Source organism: Bombina bombina, chromosome 7, assembly GCF_027579735.1.
Source record: "Bombina bombina isolate aBomBom1 chromosome 7, aBomBom1.pri, whole genome shotgun sequence".
Lineage (NCBI taxonomy): Eukaryota > Metazoa > Chordata > Amphibia > Anura > Bombinatoridae > Bombina > Bombina bombina.
Genome location: NC_069505.1, coordinates 260,193,777 through 260,209,588, shown reverse-complemented (window position 1 = coordinate 260,209,588; position 15,812 = coordinate 260,193,777). Strand labels below are relative to the sequence as shown.

Genomic DNA, 15,812 nt, shown 5'->3' with positions numbered 1-15,812 from the left:
CCTGGTATTTCGGGGCTGGACTGACCTTACTTGGCGGGATCAGACTGATATATTTCAGGAAAGTTTTCTTCTGTGAAAAGCACACTGGTCTAAAAGAGGCTGCCTCCGGGTGGTAAATCGCCATAGAACAAGCCACTGAGCTGTTGTTCGTTCCTGGTAGAGCGCTTCTCTCTTTGTATGCAAATTATTATAACCCTGGGGAAGTCTCCCTATGGGTGATGGGGGAAACCAGACGTGGACTCCTTGCCCAGTGTGCTTAGAGGAATGTGGCTGCACCTCACTGACGAGGCCCATAGGAGGCCGAAACGATCGTCTGGGTTGTCATGTTCCTTGTTCAGAGGAGAATTGCCTGGTATTTCGGGGCTGGACTGACCTTACTTGGCGGGATCAGACTGATATATTTCAGGAAAGTTTTCTTCTGTGAAAAGCACACTGGTCTAAAAGAGGCTGCCTCCGGGTGGTAAATCGCCATAGAACAAGCCACTGAGCTGTTGTTCGTTCCTGGTAGAGCGCTTCTCTCTTTGTATGCAAATTATTATAACCCTGGGGAAGTCTCCCTATGGGTGATGGGGGAAACCAGACGTGGACTCCTTGCCCAGTGTGCTTAGAGGAATGTGGCTGCACCTCACTGACGAGGCCCATAGGAGGCCGAAAAGATCGTCTGGGGTTGTCATGTTCCTTGTTCAGAGGAGAATTGCCTGGTATTTCGGGGCTGGACTGACCTTACTTGGCGGGATCAGACTGATATATTTCAGGAAAGTTTTCTTCTGTGAAAAGCACACTGGTCTAAAAGAGGCTGCCTCCGGGTGGTAAATCGCCATAGAACAAGCCACTGAGCTGTTGTTCGTTCCTGGTAGAGCGCTTCTCTCTTTGTATGCAAAATACCTGTAACCCTGGCACACTCGTTATTTTGTGTCACACTACACTCAGTACTGAATGTCACATACCTGTAACCCTAGCACACTAGTTATTTTGTGTCACACTACACTCAGTGCTGCATGTCACATGCCTGTAACCCTGGCACACTGACACACTAGTTATTTTGTGTCACACTACACTCAGTTCTGAATGTCACATACCTGTAACCCTGGCACACTGACACACTAGTTATTTTGTGTCACACTACACTCAGTACTGAATGTCACATACCTGTAACCCTGGCACACTAGTTATTTTGTGTCACACTACACTCAGTGCTGCATGTCACATGCCTGTAACCCTGGCACACTAGTTATTTTGTGTCACACTACACTCAGTACTGAATGTCACATACCTGTAACCCTAGCACACTAGTTATTTTGTGTCACACTACACTCAGTGCTGCATGTCACATGCCTGTAACCCTGGCACACTAGTTATTGTGTCACACTACACTCAGTACTGAATGTCACATGCCTGTAACCCTGGCACACTGACACACTCGTTATTTTGTATCACACTACACTCAGTACTGAATGTCACATACCTGTAACCCTGGCACACTAGTTATTTTGTATCACACTACACTCTGTACTGAATGTCACATACCTGTAACCCTGGCACACTAGTTATTTTGTGTCACACTACACTCAGTACTGAATGGCACATACCTGTAACCCTGGCACACTCGTTATTTTGTGTCACACTACACTCAGTACTGAATGGCACATACCTGTAACCCTGGCACACTGACACACTAGTTATTTTGTATCACACTACACTCAGTACTGAATGTCACATACCTGTAACCCTGGCACACTAGTTATTTTGTGTCACACTGCACTCAGTACTGAATGTCACATGCCTGTAACACTGACACACTAGTTATTTTGTGTCACACTACACTCAGTACTGAATGGCACATACCTGTAACCCTGGCACACTCGTTATTTTGTGTCACACTACACTCAGTACTGAATGGCACATACCTGTAACCCTGGCACACTGACACACTAGTTATTTTGTATCACACTACACTCAGTACTGAATGTCACATACCTGTAACCCTGGCACACTGACACACTAGTTATTTTGTGTCACACTATACTCAGTACTAAATGTTACATGCCTGTAACACTGACACACTAGTTATTTTGTGTCACACTACACTCAGTACTGAATGTCACATACCTGTAACCCTGGCACACTAGTTATTTTGTGTCACACTACACTCAGTACTGAATGTTACATGCCTGTAACCCTGGCACACTAGTTATTTTGTGTCACACTACACTCAGTACTGAATGTCACATGCCTGTAACCCTGACACACTAGTTATTTTGTGTCACACCACACTCAATACTGCATGTCACATACCTGTAACCCTGGCACATTGACACACTAGTTATTTTGTGTCACACTACACTCAGTATTGCATGTCACATACCTGTAACCCTGCCACACTAGTTACTTTGTGTCACACTACACTCAGTACTGAATGTCACATGCCTGTAACACTGACACACTAGTTATTTTGTGCCACACTAATGGCCTAGCTGCTCTCACACAGATTACACAACCCTGAAGCTGCATTTTTCTCACAACGTCAAGACATATGATTATTAACCCGTTCATGACCTCTTCCAATCTGTCAGACACTCGCACACAACTCACCTACAGCGGTATTCCGGGGATCACACTGACACTCACAGCATACGCTGTGCGCGCTCACGCTATTAACAACTGGCCCGACTCGGTGACGCGGCCTGCGGTTTCCCGTTACCCTCTCTAGTGGTTACTATAGAAACCTTCCCACCCACTTCAGGGACGTCCCGCCAACAGCTGGCCGCGCGCTTGCGTCACGTGGGTCATGTGTACCTCAGGTAACGCTCTCTGCACAAACTGGCGGGCACTGAGCTTGATTGACAGCAGGTCGTTTGTTTACCTCAGACCGGTTGTTGTATTCTGCCTTATCCCTATTGTCTCATTAAACTGTCTAGAACAAGTCTACTGGAGCCACAGGCACAAGTATAGCTAATCTATTTCTGTTAGGGTACAGAGTACATATAGGTATATAATACACACAATTGTGCCATTACCTGCTCAAAGTAGCCAGAGGGTTGTGTGAAATTGCTTTTCCCTAGTGCTGATAGTATTGGGCAGCTGACCACAAGCTGATACCAGGATGATCTAGGCTATGGCAAGGTCTTATTGCCCATGGTTCAGCTAAAGGGACAGCAGGCATCCCAACTCTCCCTGCAGTTGAGGGAGTCTCCCTAATTGTAATAGTGGCTCCCTGATGCCAGCAAATTGAAGGCTATCTCCCTAAAACTCCAAGTACCATGATCCAATGTGGACCAAATCTGGAAAAAGTGTTTCTTTAAGGAATGCCTTTAGTTGCTGGGACATTATAGAGCCCTCAAAGCATGCATCAGTAGCCAAAAAGCCCCCACTGATTTTAATAAAATAAACACAAATACTACCTTATTTACTGCACGTAATTAAACTTCGTATTGTAAAATATTTAAGCATTCAACAAGCGTACGATCACAGGAAAATAGGTTTATTGTATGTGGTCGAGCAATAAAGCTACTTTTTTTTTTTTAATGTGACTTTAGTGGGAAGCTTATTTAACCCCTTAAAGTGAAGGTAAAGTTATCGTTTACTGAATCAAATATACCATTTCTCCCTATCACCTTATAATAGTCGCTAAGGAATTTATTTTTATTTTTCAAATATTTGTGTTTAAAAAGTAATTTCCAATTCCCTACCGTTTATCGCCTGACTCCTCCCAAGCCCTACTTCCTCCTTAGGCATTCAGCGGTCCCACCCGCTCCCAAATGCGCGTGCACAACCCCAAATTCAATTGCGCATGCGCTAATCGCCGATGGTCCCATCCTATTACTTGACAATGCGCATACTAGGTGGATATCCCCACAGACTACGTCATCTCTCTTTACACACGCCTTCTATAACCTGTTTACACACGCCTTCTATAACCTGTTTACACACGCCTTCTATAACCTGCTCAAGTTGTCGATGTGCCTTGTTACCTGTCTGTACGATCAGAGACAGGAGCTGCATTTATTGCAACGTATTGAAACGTTTCTTAAAAACATCGATCTATTAACTTTGTTTGCCCAACGTACTATAGAATCTATATTACAATTGGGCAAACCGAGTTGACAGGTCAATGTTTTTAAGAAAGTTTCAACGATATCAATAAATGCAGCTCCTGTCTCTGATCGTACAGACAGGTAACAAGGCACATCGACAACTTGAGCAGGTTATAGAAGGCGTTTGTAAAGAGTGATGACGTAGTCTGTGGGGATATCCACCTGGTAGTAGGAAGCATGCATGCGCGAAATTGGTGCGCGCAGGGTTGAGAAACCTATTAAAAAGTCATTAGCATATGCGGTGACGAGTAAAGGGGTGGATGACGTCGGTTGATGGCCGCCTAACGGCCAAAAAATCAGTTGGTTAAAAATAACACGTGATTGAAAGGGAAAAAAAAAATATTTTTTACAGGTTGTATTTGGGAACGAATAGAAATCAAATTATAAAGGTAATATATTTAAATATAAGATTTATATCAAATATGATGAATGAAAGTCATATTATTTTTAAACATTTAATGATATTATAGATAGAGATGAGGTTAACTTTACCTTCACTTTAAGGACCAAGGCCATTTTTCAGTTTCTTTCCCTGAAGGACCAAGGCTATTTTTAAATTTCTGCGGTGTTTGTGTTTAGCTGTAATTTTCCTCTTACTCATTTACTGTACCCACACATATTATATACCGTTTTTCTTGCTATTAAATGGACTTTCTAAAGATACCATTATTTTCATCATATCTTATCATTTACTATAAAAAAATGATAAAATATTAGGAAAAAATGGAAAAAAACACACTTTTTCTAACTTTGACCCCCAAAATCTGTTACACATCTACAACCACCAAAAAACACCCATGCTAAATAGTTTCTAAATTTTGTCCTGAGTTTAGAAATACCCAATGTTTACATGTTCTTTGCTTTTTTTTCAAGTTATAGGGCCATAAATACAAGTAGCACTTTGCTATTTCTAAACCACTTTTTTTCAAAATTAGCGCTAGTTACATTGGGACACTGATATCTTTCAGGAATCCCTGAATATCCCTTGACATGTATATATTTCTTTTTAGAAGACATCCCAAAGTATTGATCTAGGCCCATTTTGGTATATTTCATGCCACCATTTCACCGCCAAATGCGATCAAATACAAAAAATCGTTCACTTTTTCCCAAATATTTTCACAAACTTTAGGTTTCTCACTAAAATTATTTACAAACAACTTGTGCAATTATGGCATAAATGGTTGTAAATGCTTCTCTGTGATCCCCTTTGTTCAAAAATAGCAGAAATATATGACTTTGCCGTTGCTTTTTGGTAATTAGAAGGCCGCTAAATGCCACTGCGCATCACACGTGTATTATGCCCAGCAGTGAAGGGGTTAATTAGGGAGCATGTAGGGAGCATCTAGGGTTAATTTTAGCTTTAGTGTAGTGTAGTAGACAACCCCAAGTATTGATCTAGGCCCATCTTGGTATATTTCATGCTACCATTTCACCGCTAAATGCGATCAAATTAAAAAAAACGTAAATTTTTTCACAATTTTAGGTTTCTCACTGAAATTATTTACAAACAACTTTTGCAAGTATGGCATAAATGATTGTAAATGCTTCTCTGGGATCCCCTTTGTTCAGAAATAGCAGACATATATGGCTTTGGCGTTGCTTTTTGGTAATTATAAGGCCGCTAAATGCCGCTGCGCACCACACGTGTATTATGCCCAGCAGTGCAGGGGTTAATTAGGTCATTTGTAGGGAGCTTGCAGGGTTAATTTTAGCTTTAGCGTAGAGATCAGCCTCCCACCTGACACATCGCACCCCAGGATCCCTCCCAAATAGCTCTCTTCCCTCCCCCATCCCACAATTGTCCCCGCCATCTTAAGTACTGGCAGAAAGTCTGCCAGTACTAAAATAAAAGGTATATTTAAAATTTAAAAAAAAATTGTAAAGCATATTTACATATGCAGCTGTGTAGGATCCCCCCTTAGCCCCCAACCTCCCTGATCCCCCCCCCCAAACAGCTCTCTAACCCTCCACATCTACCTTACTGGGAGCCATCTTGGGTACTGGCAGCTGTCTGCCAGTACCCTGTTTGCAAATACAAATGGGGTTTTTTTAGGGTTTTTTTTTCCATTTTTTCTGTAGTGTAGCTTCCCCCCCCCCCACAGACAAATCCCCCACCCGCTCCCAGATCCCTTAGATTTATTTTTGTTGGGGATTGTATCCCCCCTTGCTGCCAGTCTTATATAATTATTTTGCTGTAGTGTAGCGGTTCCCACCCGCTCCCTCCCCGTGCACGCGCCCACCCACCGGCCCCCGTGCGCGCGCCCAACAACCCCGCCCCCCTCTCTCTTCAATTTGTCACTGATGGCCGCCCACCCGCCTCCCACGGTCAGCTCCCACCCACCAACGATTGCGGCCATCGATGCCGGTGCAGAGAGGGCCACAGAGTGGCTCTCTCTGCATCGGATGGGGGAAAAATGTTATTGCAGGATGCCTCGATATCGAGGCATTACTGCAATAACCGTAAAGCGGCTGGAAGCGATCAGGATCGCTTCCAGCCGCTTTAATCCCCAAAGTCGTACAGGGTACGTCTCTGGTCTTTAAAGACCAGGTTGTGTGCGACGTACCCTGTACGACTCTTGTCATTAAGGGGTTAATGATAAGTCTCTCTCTTATTTAGGGTTTCAAGGTGTCCAATATATAACTGGGAGGGGGGGTGACGGCGCAGTAGTGGGTGAAGCCATCTCCCTGAAATGAGTTTTTGCAGGTTGGGATGTCTGGGACAGTAAAGTTAAAATTAAACAAATGAACTTTATAGAGCATGAAATTTTCAACAACTTTCCAATTTACTTCTGTTATCAGTTTTGTTTAGTTCTTTATTTATGAGTAACGCTAGATGAGCTCAGGAGCATGCACACACCTCTAGCCATTTAAATACAAATACAAGTTCAGTAACAGTTGGTGCTTTATGCCTGATTGTGCTGTTCATAAGCAGAGAAACGCGTTATATATAAAGGGGTCACATGTGCCCCTGATCACTTTTGCTTATGTTTTTAATTTGTTTTTAAATGAATAAGTTTTAACTCGGCATACAGTATATTGATAGCACCTTTTATCTGAGCAACACCCCCCTAAGGTTGGATACAGCACCACTTTTGGACAAAGTCTAAGACATGGTGTTCTGTTGAGAACTGCAATTCATCAAAAACTGCAATCTTACGTCACTTCCGATAAGTCTTCTATTTTAATATCTGTTTTGCCTCTGTCTGGGGGGCACACTGCCGATCTGGCATACACCCCAAGTAAACCTTAAACCTTGGAGAATGAGGTTTACAAGGGGTTTTTTGCCCCCCTTGAACCCCCCAGGCAGAGGCAAAATAGACAGTGAAGATAGGCGATTACAGTGCCCATCTGATTGGTTGTGAATTCTGTCAATGACTGGACACGGACCAATCAGATTTATGGAATCACCGGAAGTGACGTCAGATTGCAGTTTTCGATGAATTGCAGTTCTCGACAGAACACCAGTGTAAAAGAGTGAACCATGTCACTTCCTGTGACGTTTAATCAGCTGTTTCACACATTTTGGACCTAATGCGCATGCGTGCCAGCGTCATCACATACCTGGCAGCATACGTCACTGCTAAAATATTTATTGCTGTGAAATTCAGGAACCCTTTATAGAGCGCATGCGTGTGATTTTGTATCACAAATGGTGCGCTCATGGAAATCTGTTTATTAGGCTCCTCTGCAATATTCGGAACTCCGCCCCCCCCCCCACTGCAAGTACGTCTCCCATTACTACTACTACTGTAAAGCTAAGTCTCTGTGCATGAGAAACAGCCCCCCCCCCACCACCACTCGACTATAGCCACTGCTGATGATCGAATGCAGCTTTTCACAGGCTCCGTTCAATGTCATTATCTTATGAAAGATAATGACATTGAACGGAGCCTGTGAAAAGCTGCATTGGATCATCAGAAGCAGTGGCTATAGCTGAGTGGCGGGGGGTGGGGGGCTGTTTCTCATGCACAGAGACTCAGCTTTACAGTAGTAGTAGTAATGGGAGTAGTTGCAGTGAGGGTGGAGTTCCGAATATTGCCGAAAAGCCTAATAAACAGATTTCCATGAGCGCACCATTTGTGACAGAACACCGGTGTGGGTGTCCTCTTGCAACTTCCTGTTGGGAAGGAGAATATCCCACAAGTAATGGATGAACCCGTGGACTGGATACACCACAAGAGAAAGAAATTTATCAGGTAAGCATAAATTACGTTTTTTCTCTGAGGGAGACAACGCTGGTATTTAGAGTTGTCTGAGTGGCTGCGTTAGGCTCAGACAAAGGAGCGTTGAGCATAATTTAGCTCCACTTCAACCCTCAATACCAGCGTTGCCTACGGTAGCGGTAAGCTGGAAAAACGCGCTTGTGCACGATATCCCCATAGGAAACAATAGGGCTGAGCTTGCTGAAGAAAAACCTGCAAAAAAGCAGCGTTCAGCTCCTAGCGCAGCCCCATTGTTTCCTATGGGGAAAATAAATTTATGTCTGCACCTAACACCCTAACATGAACCCCGAGTCTAAACATCCCTAACCTTACACTTATTAACCCCTAATCTGTCGCCCCCGCTATCGCTGACACCTACATTATATTAACCCCTAATCTGCCACTCCGGACACCGCCGCAACCTACATTATAGATATGAACCCCTAATCTACTGCCCCTAACATCGCCGACACCTATATTATATTTATTAACCCCTAATCTGCCCCCCCCCCCCCCAACGTCGCCGCCACCTACCTACACTTATTAACCCCTAATCTGCCGACCGGACCTCGTTGCCACTATAATAAATGTATTAACCCCTAAACCACCACACTCCCGCCTCGCAAACACTATAATACATTTTATTAACCCCTAATCTGCCCTCCCTAACATCGCCGCCACCTACCTACAATTATTAACCCCTAATCTCCCGCCCGCAACGTCGCTGTTACTATAATAAAGTTATTAACCCCTAAACCTAAGTCTAACCCTAACACCCCCCTAAGTTAAATGTAATTTTAATTAAACTTAATAAATTTACTATTATTAAATAAATTATTCCTATTTAAAACTAAATACTTACCTATAAAATAAACCCTCATATAGCTACAATATAACTAATAGTTACATTGTAGCTATTTTAGGATTTATATTTATTTTACAGGCAACTTTGTATTTATTTTAACTAGGTACAATAGCTATTACATAGTTAATAACTATTTAATAGCTACCTAGTTAAAATAAGTATAAAATTACCTGTAAAATAAATCCTAACCTAAGTTACAAATACACCTAACACTACACTATCATTAAATTAATTAAATAAATTACCTACAATTAGCTAATCTAAAATACAATTAAATAAACTAATCTATAATACAAAAACAAACAAACACTAAATTACAGAAAATAAAAAATCTTCATCCAGCCGGAGCGGAGCCATCTTCCAAGGAGCTGACGCGGAGCCATCCTCTTCAACCGACGACTGAATGACGAATGACAGTTCCTTTAAGGGACGTCATCCAAGATGGCGTCCCTTCAATTCCTATTGGCTGATAGGATTCTATCAGCCAATCGGAATTAAGGTAGGAAAAATCTCCAAGGGCTGCCTCCCGCTGTCAACAGTGTAGCGATGTGTGTCTTTTCCTATGAACTCCCCAACGCATTTCCCCCGACGCCGGTCAGGCTTTTTCAAGAGGTTAGTATTGTTTGACTGCTTGGGCATACCCGGGATATACAAAAAAAAGCCCGCGTATGCCCAAGCAGTCAAACAATACTATAGGAAAAGACACACATTGCTACACTGTTGACAGCGGGAGGCAGCCCTTGGAGGTCCGGAGGTGACCGGGTTAGCAGCAAAGACAGAACTGTTTACACTGTGGCACATCAGTACATCGAAAAAGAACAGGACTGATTTGATTGATATGCTCATAATCTTTTTAAAGTTTATAAGTGCATATTGTATCTTGCGCTTATAGCTCTTTGTAATAAATCTTCACTTGAGTCGGAGTTTTGCGCTCCTGTTTTTCTTTCTTTTCAGATATGTAAGTTCTTGGTATTGCACTAAGGATATGTAGATATCTTCAAATTTTCTGATGGCAATAGGAGACAGACTTGTTGTGTATATAAACACCAATTAATAAGGGTGCAGTATACTCACTCCATAAGATGTATGATGTCTGCTCATCTATTGATGACCTCACAGCTGGAACCAAGGAGAAATTCCAATAATATCGATCCAAAATGCTAAAGGCAAGGGAGAGCTCCAATCAGGTGTGTATAAAATTATTTGAAAATACAAGTAGCAACTTACTCCATCAAATCTGGAATTCCGGCAATGTCACAGCAAAGAAGCAATTCATTACTCCAAAGATTCAACGCATACAAACGTCTTTTTCAAGAGCAAATTTAAAACAAATAAAAACAGTTGAAATTCAACTGTTTTTATTTGCTTTAAATTTGCTCTTGAAAAAGACGTTTGTATACGTTGAAACGCGTTGAGCCATTAAAAAAACTTTTTACCATCTTTGGAGTAATGAATTGCTTCTTTGCTGTGACATTGCCGGAATTCCAGATTTGATGGAGTAAGTTGCTACTTGTATTTTCAAATAATTTTATACACACCTGATTGGAGCTCTTCCTTGCCTTTAGCATTTTGGATCAATATTATTGGAATTTCTCCTTGGTTCCAGCTGTGAGGTCATCTATAGATGAGCAGACATCATACATCTTATGGAGTGAGTATACTGCACCCTTATTAATTGGTGTTTATATACACAAGTCTGTCTCCTTTTGCCATCAGAAAATTAGAAGATATCAACATATCCTTAGTGCAATACCAAGACTAGCGCCATCTACCCAACTCTAACTATCACAGTCCCTGGGGAGAGACTGAAAGAAGTCATCGGTCTTAAATTAAGGAGAGTATTAGTTCTCAGCTCATTATTGTATCAGACTATTGTTTTTTACCATCTTACAATTTCTGTATACCTTTTATCTGTTTCTATAATGTATGTAAGTACAAATACCTAAATTCACTACGTTTTTAACATAATTATTAAAACTTACCATTTTCACCACCAGCAAGTCATAATCTTGTCTTTGGTTTAGTTTGTGTGTTCTAAAGTGCAAAAGTTAGGTTATATTTATTTAAAACAACTATTGCCTCTAACTACAGTACTGTACTATTTGTTTGATGGTATTATACTATATATGTATACAAAAGTATTAAACATGACATACAACTACCTGTAGGTGGCATGTATAAGCTGTATTATGACATGTAAAAAGTGTAAATTACATGATACTGCGGTTTACACTTGGTCCCTTCTCCCCTCTCTAAGCTGTCCCCTTTTACAGATGCAAATATTCCAACACCCAAAAAAGGTTCTGGTCACAAGCAGTTTGGATAAAGGGTTTTGTTTATCTATCTCTGGAAAAAATTTAAGAGACCACTCCAAAATTATCAGTTTCTCTGGTTTTACCGTTTATAGGTATTTATTTTAGTAAAATGAAACTTTTTTCTTTTTTTCTATAAACTGACATTACTCCCCAATAAAAATGTCATTTAGAGCATTTATTTGTAGAAAATGACAACTGGTCAAAATAACAAAAAAGATGATTTCAGACCTCGAATAATGCAATTAAAACAAGTTCATATAAATTTTTAAACAACACAATACTAATGTTTTAACTTAGTTCAGAAATCAATATTTGGTCGAATTACCCTGATTTTCAATCACAGCTTTCATGCGTCTTTGCACGTTCTCCACCAGTCTTTCATATTGCTGTTGGGTGACTTTATGCCACTCCTGGAGCACAAATTCAAGCAGCTCGGCTTTGTTTGATGGCTTGTGACCATCCTTCTTCCTCTTGATCACATTCCAGAGGTTTTCAATGGAGTTCAGGTCTGGAGATTGAGATGGCCATGGCAGGGTCTTGATCTGATAGTCCTCCATCCACAATTGACCTGGCAGTGTGGAATGGAGCACTGTCCTGTTGGAAAAATCAATCCTTAGAGTTGGGGAACATTGTCAGAGCAGAAGGAAGCAAGTTTTCTTCCAGGTTAGACTTGTACGCGGCTTTATTCATACGTCCTTCACAAAGATAAAGCTTTATGAAGATTGAAAATCAGGGTTAAATGTTACCAGTAGTTAAAAGAATGTTAATTTTACGCAAACACAAACCTATAAATAGTACAACCAGAGAAACTGATTAATTTGCAGTGGTCTCAATCCTTTCCAGAGGTATGTGTGTGTATATATACAATGTATATATATATATATATATATATATATATATATAGAGAGAGAGAGAGAGAGAGAGAGAGAGAGAGAGAAAATAACTCATTGTGTAAACCATTTACAAATCTAAACATGTCAGAAGACTTGCATTAAACCCACAAACTCTCTGACTACACTGTTTCCAATGCAGCAAAGGAATCTGGGTAAGATATGCAAATGAGGTTCACAATGACTCACCTTTTTACTTTTAGCCTGCTTTTTAAGACAGACTTCCCTCTATGCCATAGCACTGCTGCATTCCACAGCTTTAATGCTTAGCTAGGGTTAGTACAGTGATTTAGACCAATCCCAGGACAGCTGTTTCGTGGTTATTGCCACTCATCAGCTGGGAGTAGGTTAAATCACTGCTTGGAAAAGTTCATTTCTGGGGGAAATTCAACAACAATTAAAATTATGGGGAGGCAAAAAGTGAGTTTAAAATCCTCCACTAAATACAAAATATAGAGAAAATAACTCATTGTGTAAACCATTTACAAATCTAAACATGTCAGAAGACTTGCATTAAACCCACAAACTCTCTGACTACACTGTTTCCAATGCAGCAAAGGAATCTGGATAAGATATGCAAATGAGGTTCACAATGACTCACCTTTTTACTTTTAGCCTGCTTTTTAAGACAGACTTCCCTTTATGCCATAGCACTGCTGCATTCCACAGCTTTAATGCTTAGCTAGGGTTAGTACAGTGATTTAGACCAATCCCAGGACAGCTGTTTCGTGGTTATTGCCACTCATCAGCTGGGAGTAGGTTAAATCACTGCTTGGAAAAGTTCATTTCTGGGGGAAATTCAACAACAATTAAAATTATGGGGAGGCGAAAAGTGAGTATATATACACACACATATACACAGTGGATATAAAAAGTCTACACACCCCTGTTAAAATGTCAGGTTTCTGTGATGTAAAAAATGAGACAAAGATAAATCATTTCAGAACTTTTTCCACCTTTAATGTGACCTATAAACTGTACAACTCAATGGAAAAACAAACTGAAATCTTTTTAGGTAAAGGGAAATAAAAAACTAAAATAATATGGTTGCATAAGTGTGAACACCCTTAAACTAATACTTTATTGAAGCACCTTTTGATTTTATTACTGCACTCAGTCTTTTTGGGTATGATTTTTTTTCAGCATGGCACATCTTGACTTGGCAAGATTTGCCCACTCTTCTTTGCAAAAACACTCTAAATCTGTCAGAATGCGAGGGCATCTCCTGTGCACAGCCCTCTTCAGATCACCCCACAGATTTTGAATTGAATTCAGGTCTGGGCTCTGGCTGGGCCATCCCAAAACTTTAATCTTCTTCTGGTGAAGCCATTCCTTTGTTGATTTGGATGTATGCTTTGGGTCGTCATGCTGAAAGATGAAGTTCCTCTTCATGTTCAGCTTTCTAGCAGAAGCCTGAAGGTTTTGTGCCAATATTGTCTGGTATTTGGAACTGTTCATTATTCCCTCAACCTTGACTAAGGCCCCAGTTCCAGCTGAAGAAAAACAGCCCCAAAGCATGATGCTGACACCACCATGCTTCACTGTGGGTATGGTGTTTTTTTGGCGATATACAGTGTTGTTTTTGCGCCAAACATATCTTTTGGAATTATGGCCAAAAAGTTAAACTTTGCTTTCATCAGACCAGAACACCTTTTGCAACATGCGTTTGGGAAACCTCAGATGTGTTTTTGCAAAATTTAGCCGGGCTTGGATGTTTTTTATTATAAGAAAAGGCTTCCATCTTGTCACTCTACCCCATAGCCCAGACATATGAAGAATACGGGCGATTGTTGTCACATGTACCACACAGCCAGTACTTGCCAGATATTCCTGCAGCTCCTTTAATGTTGCTGTAGGCCTCTTGGCAGCCTCCCAGACCAGTTTTCTTCTCGTCTTTTCATCAATGTTGGAGGGACATCCAGTTCTTGGTAATGTCACTGTTGCGCCATATTTTCTTCACTTGATGATGACTGTTTTAACTGTGTTCCATGGTATATCTAATGCCTTGGAAATTCTTTTGTACCCTTCTCCTGACTGATACCTTTTAACAATGAGATCCCTCTGATGCTTTAAAAGCTCTCTGCGCACCATGGCTTTTGCTGTAGGATGCAACTAACAAAATGTCAGGAAAGACCTACTAGAACAGCTGAACTTTATTTGGGGTTAACCAGAGGCACTTTAAATGATGACAGGTGTGTACTGACTTATTTAACAAGATTTTGAATGTGATTGCTTAATTCTGAACACAGCTACATCCCCAGTTATAAAAGGGTGTTTACACTTATGCAACCACATTATTTTAGTTTTTTATTTCCCTTTACCTAAAAGATTTCAGTTTGTTTTTCAATTGAGTTGTACAGTTTTTTGGTCACATTAAAGGTGGAAAAAGTTCTGAAATGATTTATCTTTGTCTCATTTTTTTACATCACAGAAACCTGACATTTTAACAGGGGTGTGTAGACTTTTTATATCCACTGTGTGTGATTATATATATATATATATATATATATATATATATATATATATATATATATATATATATATGTTTGTGGTGCTGCTGACTTGTAGGACCCTTTGACAAAATGTCATACACAAAAAATGTTTGTGTGATATTCTGTCATAAACACATTTTTTAGATCTACTGCTAACTGTATGTTATTTAAAGTATGATTATCATTTTAACTATTTTGTAACATTAAAGCTTAACGTTAAAGGGACAGTCTAGTCATAATTAAACTTTTATGATTCAGATAGAGCAGCAATTTTAAGCAACTTTCTAATTTTCTCCTATTAATTTTTCTACGTTCTCTTGGTATCTTTATTTGAATGAAAGCTTAGGAGCCAGCCCATTTTTGGTTCAGCACCTGGGTAGGGCTTGCTGATTGGTGGCTACATTTAGACACCAATCAGAAACCACTACCTAGGTGCTGAATCAAAAATGGACCCACTCCTATGATTACATTCTTGCTTTTTCAAATAAAGATACCAAGAGAACGGAAAACAAAATTAATAGGAGTAAATTAGAAAGTTGCTGCTCTATCTAAATCATGAAAGTTTAATTTTGACTAAACTATTCCTTTAAGCTTCATTTTGTTTTGGCCCTTGAGAAAGTCCGCCTGTGAGCGGACAAAATGCGTAGGGTAGGAGGAGTGCAAGACTGTACATAATGAGTAGTTAATACCTCCGGTATTGATTCACCTAACGAGCAGAACCAGAAGCCATGGGTCGGCTGAATAGGCGCTGTCAAGTGAGGACTATACTGAGGTTGTTTTTATGAGAGGCTCGTTCATATCGTTTACCTTGTAAGTGTAACATTTAGTGTGTCTGTGTGGTCTCAAATGAACAACGCAGTAAGTCGCAGGTGCACTCTGTTGTCTTTATCTTTATGCTGTATATAACATTAAAGATACTGATTTTTAAGCTATAACACACTGGTTTTCAAA

General features: G+C 40.5%; 1 protein-coding gene across 2 annotated transcripts in view; it reads right to left on the bottom strand.

Annotated features, from left to right (window-relative positions):
- HMCES (5-hydroxymethylcytosine binding, ES cell specific) overlaps positions 1 to 2,746 on the bottom strand; it is a 31,252-nt gene extending 28,506 nt beyond the window's left edge. Inside the window, exon 1 of one of the 2 annotated variants that reach the window (XM_053720726.1) lies at positions 2,593 to 2,746. The gene's annotated coding sequence lies outside the window, so the exon portion shown is untranslated. The remainder of the gene's footprint in view (positions 1 to 2,592) is intronic. The other variant, XM_053720727.1, reaches the window with a different exon arrangement.
- Positions 2,747 to 15,812: the final 13,066 nt, after the last annotated feature.